Source organism: Lepidochelys kempii, chromosome 14, assembly GCF_965140265.1.
Source record: "Lepidochelys kempii isolate rLepKem1 chromosome 14, rLepKem1.hap2, whole genome shotgun sequence".
Taxonomy (NCBI): domain Eukaryota; kingdom Metazoa; phylum Chordata; order Testudines; family Cheloniidae; genus Lepidochelys; species Lepidochelys kempii.
Window position 1 is genome coordinate 35,278,969 of NC_133269.1, and position 10,127 is coordinate 35,289,095.

General features: G+C 43.0%; 1 pseudogene; it reads right to left on the reverse strand.

Annotated features, from left to right (window-relative positions):
- Window positions 1-460: 460 nt before the first annotated feature.
- LOC140898177 (uncharacterized) lies at window positions 461-7,540 on the reverse strand (annotated as a pseudogene).
- Window positions 7,541-10,127: the final 2,587 nt, after the last annotated feature.

The window sequence follows — 10,127 nt, forward strand, 5'->3', positions numbered from 1 at the left end:
CATTCATACTTCAGCGAAAGCAATATTCCCATTGTTATTGCTGCTTGCTGTGTGCTCCACAATCTCTGTGAGAGTAAGGGAGAGACGTTTATGGTGGGGTGGGAGGTTGATGCAAATCTACTGGCTGCCGAATACACGCAGCCAGACACCAGAGCGATTAGAAGAGCACAGCAGGAAGTGCTGCGCATCAGAGAAGCTTTGAAAACCAGTTTCATGACTGGCCAGGGTACCATGTGACACTTCTGTTTGTTTCTCCTTGATGAAAACCTGCCCCCTTGGTTGACTTTAATTCCCTGTAAGCCACCTGCCCTCCCGCCTTCGATCACAGCTTGCTTGCCAAGGAAATAAAGTCACTATCATTTAAAAAACATGTATTCTTTATTAATTGATTATAAAAATAGGGAGATAACTCACAAGGTAGCCCAGATGGGGTGTGGCAGGAGGGTAGAAAAAGGCCTCTTCAAAACTTGTTGAATGGCAGCCTTCTGTTGCTTGGGCTGTCCACTGGGGTGGAGTGGTTGGGCGCCCGGAGCCTCCCACCCCGCATTCTTGGGCATCTGGGTGAGGAGGCTATGGAACTTGGGGAGGAGGGAGGGCAGTTAAACAGGGGCTACAGTGGCAGTCTGTGATCCTGCTGCCATTCCTGAACCTCCACCAGACGCCGGAGCATGTCCATTTGATCCCCCAGTAGCCCCAGCATTGCATCCTGCCTCCTCTGATCTTCCTGCTGCCACCTCTCATCTTGATCGTCCCTCCTGTCCTCACGTTCATTGGCCACTTTCCTGTGCTTTGCTACTGTGTCCCTCCACACATTCTGCTGAGCTCTGTCAGTGCTGGACGACTGCATGTGCTTAGAGAACATTTCATCATGTGTGTGGTTTTTTTGCTGCCTTATCTGAGATAGCCTTTGGGACGGAGAAGGGAGGTTTGAAATATTTTCAGCTGCGGGAGGTAAAAAAAGGGAGTGAAGATACATTTTACAGAACAATGGCTATACTCTTTCATGGTGAACAACACTATTCACACTACATAGGACATGCAATTTTGGTACAAGGTCACTTTTTGCATCTTATATTGAGTGTCTGCAGCTTTGGTGTTACAGATCACACACGCAGTTCCGGGCAACAGAATGCGGCTTGCAGGCGGCCATGGTAAGCCATAGTCTTTCGGCTTCTGCAACATTCATAACAGAAGTGCCCTTCTTTGCCATACCAAGCAAAGACCATTGAGTTGGCCATTTAGTGCTGTGGTTTTCGTGTTAACGTGCAGCAGCAGAAACCAAACTAACCCCCCGCATCCACTTCTCTGGGATGGTCGCTTTACCCCTCACCCCACCGCATGGCTGGTATCAGGGAAGATCCCTGCTAACCAAAAGTGAACAGCTCAGCGCCAATGTCCACCCCCCCCACCGCGTGGCTAACTGTGAGGAGGATTTCTTTTCAGCCACGGGCAAACAGCCCAGTAGAAACGACCACCTCTCAATGTCCCCTTAATTAAATTCCCATATTTCAACCAGGTTACCATGAATGATATCACTCTCCCGAGGATAACTCAGAGAGATAAAGGACGGATGTTGCTTGAATGCCAGCAAACACTGGGACCATACGCTGCCAGGCTTTGTCATGCAATGATACCAGATTACTTGCTACTAGCATGGCATGGTAAAGTGTCCTACCACGGAGGACGGAATCAGGCTGCTCTCCCTAGAAACCTTCTGCAAAGGCTTTTAGAGTACCTCCAGGAGACCTTCATGGAGATGTCCCTGGAGGATTTCCCCTCCATCCCCAGACATGTTAACAGACTTTTCCAGTAGCTGTATTGGCCATGAATGCATCCCAAGTCCTTAGGGCAAATTAATCATTAAAAAACACTTGCTTTTAAAACATGTATTATATTTAAAAAGGTACACTCACCAGAGTTCCCTTCTCCGGCTTGGTTGGGTTGGGAGGGTATTTCAGTCAGGGTGATAAAAAGATCCTGGCTGTCAGGGAGAACGGTGTACTGTATGCTCTCCTCAAGCTCGTCCTCCTCCTCATCTTCCCCATCCGCAAAATCCTCAGCCATGGCGGAGAGCACCCCATCATCGGAGTCCATGGACAAGGGTGGGGTGGTGGTGGCGGCCCCCCCTAGAATTGGATGCAGCTCAACGTAGAAGCAGCTTGTCTGGGGTTCTGTCCCGGAGTGTCCGTTTGATTCTTTGGTTTTCTGGTACACTTGTCTGAGCTTCTTAAGTTTCACGCAGCACTGTGTTGCGTCCGTGCTGTAGCCTCTATCCTTCATGGCCTCGGAGATTTTTTGAAATGTTTTGGCATTTTGTCTTTTGGAACGTAGTTCTGATAGCATGGATTCCTTTCCCCATACAGCGATCAGATTCAGTACCTCCCGTTCGGTCCATGCTGGAGCTCTTTTTCAGTTCTGGGACTGTATGGTCACCTGTGCTGATGAGCTTGCCTGGCAAAACAGGAAATGAGATTCAAAAGTTCCCGGAGCTTTTCCTGTACACCTGGCCAGTGGATCTGAGTTCAGAGTGCTGTCCAGAGTGGTCACAATGGTGCACTGTGGGATAGCTCCCGGAGGCCAATACCGTCGAATTGCATCCACACTAACCCTAATTCAAAACGACGATGTCGATTTCAGCGCTAATCTCCTCGTCAGGGAGGAGTATAGAAATCAATTTTAAGAGCCCTTTATGTCGAAAAAAATGGCTTTGTTGTGCGGATGGGTGCAGGGTTAATTTGATTTAATGCTGCTAAATTTGACATAAAGTTGTAGTGTAGACCAGGCCTAGGAAAACCAATTCAACATGCAAAAAATAGCAAACCTTTCTGTGCAAAAGGCAGGGACAACACAGCTTAATATAAAAAGGAAAATCTCTGAAATGCTGCCAGATGCAAGGTTTTGAGACTTATACCTAGATGATTCATATCACAATCGAGACAACAAGTTCTTTAGGAGACTTAGTCCTATTTTCAAACGTTACTCAGGCACTTAGGAATTGAAGTCCTTGCCTAAATGGGACTTAAATCAACCAGCATAGCTATTGTGGAATAAGCTGTCTGCAACAGCTCTTCCAGAATCACTCCCCAGGTGAATGCTGTACTCCAGAATAAAAATTACTTTATTTCAGAATAATTACTCTGCTTACAAAGCACAGTGATTTATCGAGACTAAAATAACTTTTATTCTGAATACAGTATCCACATGGGGGAGTTATTCCACAATAGCTAAACTAGTCTAGAATAGTTATGCCAGTCAATTTCCCCTGTCTAGACAAAGTGTAAGTCCTATTGACTTTCAATGAGACGTAGGATCCTAGGTTTCTTATGTGCTTTTGACAATTTTACATAAGATCTGGTAAAAAAAAAACCAACAACTATTTTCGGGGGGCGGGGGGAATCTGAAGTTATCTTCATTTCACTCATTTTTTCTTATTTTCATTTTTTTTTACTGATTTTTTAAAAAAATATTTCTTTCAATATAATTTTTCTAGCAGCAGCCTGATGTCTGCACAGTGTAAACAACATTGAACCATTGCACCACAATTCTATTCCCAGCTGGGAATATTTACCTTTCACATGATAGACCAAAGCTCTGGTAGATGAAGATCGAGGATGCTCTACACCTACTGGTCCAGCAGCTGCATGACAAAAACACCCTATCACCCACAGGTGAACACTTTTCACAAAACAGTCACTCCATATCTGACCTCACAGTCCTTGTCCTCAAAGGAAACCTGAATGACACCTTCAAAAGATGAGTTTGGGACCTTAAATTCATAACTTTGCTAGAAACTAAAAATCACAGACTTAATAAAGACACTGGATTCATGGCTTATTACCACAATCTGTAACCCACTAACCCCCACCCCCCCCCCCCCAGCCTGCCCCCAGATAAAGATCTGGGAAAGAATGCAGTGCTTAGATTAATAGATTCTAATGCCAGAAAGGACCATTGTGCTAATCTAATCTGACCCCTGTATAACAAAGGCTACAGAACTTCTCCAAAATAATTCCTAGAACATATCTAGGATGCTGCCCACACTCTATATGTCCTCTGGATGAATATAAGGTTTAAGTCAAACGTGTATTTTATCTGGCCATCCTGATTCAGCACATCCAAAGCACACAGATTGTGATTGTCAAGGCTACCACAGGGTGTGATTTCCAGAAGGGCCTAAGGAAGTTAGGTGCCCAATTCCCACTGAATTCAATGGGAGTTGGGCACCTGATTCCCTTGCACTCCTTTGTGAATCCCAGCCTAATGGATTTGGGTGCCCACTTCAGTTAGTGGAAACTGGTGATCTTTTAAAATCTCAACCACAGCAATCTGCTCAGGAACATTGTGACTGAGATTCTGAGAGGGGATGAAGGGAGTTAGTGTCTAAATCCCCCAGAGTCAATCGGTCAGTGGGAGCTAGATGTTTAACTCCCTTTCTCACAGCCAGGCAGAGTGTAAGGATCAGATCTGGAGTTTTAGTCATCACTAAATATATCAACCCAAATTCTCCCATCATTTTCACTGAGGCAACTGATGGGTGGCTGCACTAAAGTCACTGGAGATAGATCAGTGCAAAAAACTGGTGTGAGTGAATTATCAGGGCCGTTATTGTCCTTCTTTTAACCACCCAAGTTAGGGGCTGAGTCCTGCAAACACTCAAAGGGGCCAAACCCTGAAAATCCTTACTCATGTGAGTAGGTCTGCGGACATCAGTGGTTTCATTGATAACATTGGGATCTCTGGGGTAAGAAGTACTTTCATGAGTAACAGCTGGCAGGGTCAGCCCACTGAATAGTTCTTAGTCAGGAAATGCTGTTTGTGCCAGATATTCAGCTGCTGTAGACTGATATAGCTCTGTTAGTTTACACCAGCTGGGCATTTTATCCCATTGACCTTAGTGGAGCTATGCTCGTTTACAGCAGATGGGGAAATGGCCCATTGAATCCAATGGAGCTATGAAAATTCACACCAGCAGGGGATCTGGTCCCATTGACTTCAGTGGAAGTATGGCCAAGCTGCACCAGCTGGGAAACTGGCCCCTTGATGTAAGGGTAGCTATTCCTGATTTAGACTAGAGAAAGCAAGAGGGAGGGAGATTAGGCCCGCAGACACTGATATCTCTCTCTATTTTTTTTTTAAATAATAATGCCTAGCACTGTTCAAGTGGGATTCTCAAATAGGTTGTGTCAATATCCTCAGAGGGGGAAGGTGAGGCGCAGAATCCTAACCCAGAGCAAATACCTGGCAGTGCTGTGACAAGAACCAAAAGACTGAAGATCTTGTAATCTCATTCACTGTGGTGTCCAGCTATTAAATGCAGCGGAATTAGATCAGTGTAACCGAAGTCATGGACTGACCCAAACTCTCCATTCAGTGCCCTAGACACCGAACCATAGCTGCTCGTGATCAGTGTACTGTGGAATAGGCCAGAGGGAAATATGTAAACAGAGTCTTTCAAAGGATCCCAAGGTAGTTAGGCACCCACTTCTGAGGGGATTTTGGTGCCTCATCTCTTAGGCTATTTTTTAAATCCAAGCTTTAGAGCAGATAATTTTGTTTCAAAATTTATTTTCTTTTTCATTTTTATATTATGTTTCACAATATTTCACAACATAATATTAGTTGAAATAGTCTATTATTGTATTGTATTGCATTTTTCTATTATTTTACTTTACAAAAACTAATGGCAGCTACTACTCAGTACAGATTGAAATACCTTCTTTCTAGACCCAAAGGGCTCCTGTTTGTGTTCTAATGAGGCAGTTTCCTGTTTACACACTGTATCATATTTTCTTCTTGAAAATGTGGAGGTGGCAAACTGTTCTGATCTCTCCTAAGTAGCAGCTGCCATCAAAAATGTGTTTTGTTTGTTTGTGAAAAGGAAAAGGGGACGAGAAAAAAGAAACAAGAAAAGAATATTTTGACTCTTTTATTGTCATATTATGAAGACTCAACATAATAAGGCATGCCATATTGCGCATACTACTGACTTGTCATGACATAATGGTAAAATAATAAAAGGAATATGAACAGGAATAATAAAGTAAACTGCAAAACAAAAATTTCATTTTGAAGTGGAGATTTGATTTTGTTTTTCAAAAACAAATTGTTTGAAATAGGCTTGTTTTGCAATTTCCATTTCAAATGGAATTTCGAATATACTTGTTTCTGTTCTGATTCGGAATGAAAACAACTTTCAAAACATCAACTTTTCCCACAAAATGGAAATTCAGAGTTTTGACCAGCTCAATCACCTCCCACAAGTATTGTCAATTGCCTTAGAAAAATAAAGAGGGTTATGCTGTTATTTGTGGAATTCCCTATAAAAAGGGCTTGTCCATGGAAGAAGTTAGTGGGCAGCAAGCTAGGTGTAAATTTACAGTGCATTAGCAACTCTGCACTAACTCCGCGTGTAGACTTCCTTTCCGTGTACTAACAGTGTCTTTGTGCACTTTAGCTTAATACACTTTCAAGTACTTAGTTAATTCTCATGTTGTGTGGTCAGCATAGAGGCCACTGAATACATTTTGTGCCTCCATGTTGTTCTGTCCTGAACCAAATCTGGTACATTACAAGGAAGAATGCCTGTTCTTGATGCCATCCAACCATCATGTTATAGGTCTTCAAGGGGGTATTTTTCATCCTGCTTTCATTGGATCAAAGTCAAAGATGATTCTTTCAAGGAATCTGGTAGGCATTTAGAGCAAATGACAATACCATCTTAGAGCATGTTTGGCTGCCATTTGAGTGAATGGGACCTGTTTATACTAAGTAGAAAAGCCCTAAATATAAGGCAATTGAGGCATATTAAAATTACCTAGGTAACCTTATCTATTTATGTAAGTCAGCGCTGCTATGTTTTCAAGGGCACCCACTGTAATTCATTCTAATCAGTGTTTGTGGCCAGTTTCTGATCTCAGGTTTCAGAGTAACAGCCGTGTTAGTCTGTATTCACAAAAAGAAAAGGAATACTTGTGGCACCTTAGAGACTAACAAATTTATTTGAGCATAAGCTTTCGTGCTCAAATAAATTTGTTAGTCTCTAAGGTGCCACAAGTACTCCTTTTCTTTTTCTAATCTCAGTTATCCCAATGAAGACAATGGAATTAAGTATGGATTCTGATCTCAGTTACTGCAGGGTAAATCCACAGTCTCCTCTCTGAAGTCCACAGAATCAGGGGTGGAGTCTGATCTCAGTTATCCCAGTGTAAATCCAGAGTTAGCCCTCTTAAATCACTGCATTTTGACACAGATTCTGAACTCTGCTGACAAACTATTGAATTTCATTTGTTATAACTTAAGTAAATAGAGCATAGCTCCATTGTTTTTAACTTGCCATAACTTATAAAAAATATTTAAGAAGAATGGCCCAGATCCTCAAAGGTATCTAGGACCCTAACTCCCATTTAAATCAATGGGAGCTAGAAGCCTAAATAACTTTGAGGATCTGGGCCTGCATCTCTGATTTACCTCTGTGTTACTCTAGTTTTCAGCATGTGTGACTCCAGATATGTATCTGCCACCTCCCTACCACCAGATTCATGCTGGCATCACTCACCTATTTTATATTCTTCTTTCCCTGCTGTTATTTCAGAGGAAAAATCTCCCTAAATATCAGTGGAGCTGACAAAAAACAGAATCTCTTGGGCTGATCATCCACCCACTTACACTGGCTTTACACTGGTATAACTCCATTGACTTCAGGGGAGTTACTCCGGATTTACACAGTTGTGGGAAATTATGGGGGTGGGGAGAACAGAATCACTTAGTGGCAGTAGACATTGAGATTCAATACGGAAGCTTTATAAACCATTCAAACACAAATTGCCAACATCACATGTCAAAATGTGCAAATTAAATGTCCTTTAATCAATAAATCCTACCTGTTTATACTGATCATTAGTGAGTCCATTTGTTACAAGCCTAATACCAGAATCTAAATCACTGGATTTGGACTGAAATAAATTGTTAAGCAGTATTTTTCTTACTTTGCCTATCTGTAAATTTCTGGTATTATCAATGAGACTATTTTGTCATCAGTTTGCTTGTGTACGGTGAGATAGACATTTTACCAACATTTACTAACAAATATCTAATCCTTCCAAGTCTACGTACACCGTGTTGAAAATGTGAGGTTTACGAACATTGGATCCGTGTTTATACTTTACTGTTGTTTAGATTGTGATTTTTAAAGGAGTCTACGAAAGTTAGGACCACAAATCCTATCAAAATTGAAGAAGAGTTTGGTGCCTAATTCCCTCAAACTCCTTTCAAAGTCCTAGCCTGATTTCAGTGTCTAAATACCGTTGAGAACCTGGGCCGTAGAGCCTTGTCACAATGTTGTAATGGAGTTAGAGAGATGTCAAACATGTAAAACGTCGAGGTGTTGACAGATGGGATAAAGTATTGTCACAGATTCCCAATCACATCCAAATCTTCTCCAAGTTTGCAGAGTCTAATCAACAGAATCTGGAACATAAGCAAAATCATGAGTTTGCTTTGCTTTGGTAACAGGGAGTTTTGAGAGGGAGTTTGGAAGGGGAGTGGAAAGGGGGTGAGGTACACTTCCCATTCTTTAAAACCTTTAAACTAAACTACAATCAAAACTTCTTGATTTGAACAAAAACCCTATCATTAACCTAGGTAGTTGTAGGAAACAATGCAGGCAGAAGCCCAGCAGCAGAGTGGGGGCTATGCTGTCTATTGCACTCGGTGTAGCATGTATGATTACCTGCCCTGTGGGCAGGTGGCATATGTGTGTATTCGGTGCAAGGAGCTCCTGGCCCTCAGAGACCGTGCACGGGCTTTGGAGGCCAGGGTGGCGGAACTGGAGGAGCTAAGGGAGGCAGAGAGGTATGTTGATGAGGCCTTCCGGGACACTGTAGATTTGTCCCACCTCTGGTCAGACAGCCCCTGCGCTGTTAAGGAGGATGAAAGGCCCAGAGAAGGAGAAAACTCAACGGAAGCATAAGGAAACCTTCCCAGAGTTGGGACCCTCCTTCCAGATGACATTGGGGTATCTTCTCACACTGAGGTTACCTCTCCGGAGGAGGGAACTCCAGTCATTAGGAAAAGGCAGGTGTTAGTAATGGGAGATTTGATCATTAGAAATATAGATAGCTGGGTTTGTGATGACCGGGAGAACCCTATGGTGACTTGCCTGCCTGGTGCGAAGGTTGCGGATCTCTTGAGGCATCTAAATAGACTTATGTGTAGCGCTGGGGAGGAGCTGGTGGTCATGGTACATGTAGGTACCAATGACATACGGAAGGGTAGGAGAGACATCCTGGGGGCCAAATTAGGCTGCTAGGAAAGAGACTGAAGTCCAGGACTTCTATGGTGGCATTCTCAGAAATGCTTCCAGTTCCATGCGCAGGGTCAGGTGGGCAGGCAGTGCTTCAGAGTCTCAATGTGTGGATGAGACGATGGTGTAAAGAGGAGGGGTTTAGATTTATCAGGAACTGGGGAAACTTTTGGGCTAGGGGGAGCCTATACAAGAAGGATGGGCTCCACCTAAACCAAAGTGGATCCAGACGGCTGGCACTTCACATTAAAAAGTTTGCAGAGCAGTTTTTAAATTAGGAGGTGGGGGAAAGCCGATTGCTGCAGAGGGGCATGTGGATCAGACAGAGAATTCTCTTAGAGGAGAGTCTATTGATAGAGATTCTCCAGGTTTTAGTCAGGAAGAGAGGATGGAAGAGGATAAAGTATGGGCCAGATCAGCTGAGAAACATTCACATAAAGAATCTGACACATCAGAAAAGGGCAGACAAATAAACAGTGACAAGTTTTTAAAGTGCTTGTACACAAATGCTAGAAGTCTAAATAATAAGATGGGTGAACTAGAGTGCCTCGTGTTAAAGGAGGATATTGATATAATAGGCATCACAAAAACCTGGTGTAGTGAGGACAATCAATGGGACACAATCATTCCGGGGTACAAATATATCGGAAGGACAGAACACGTCGTGGGGGGGGGAGGGGAGTGGCACTATATGTGAAAGAAAATGTAGAATCAATAAAATAAAAATCTGAAATGAATCCACATGTTCCATAGAATCTCTATGGAGAGTAATTCCATGATCTAATAAGAATAGAACAGTAGGGATCTATTTTCGACCACCTGACCA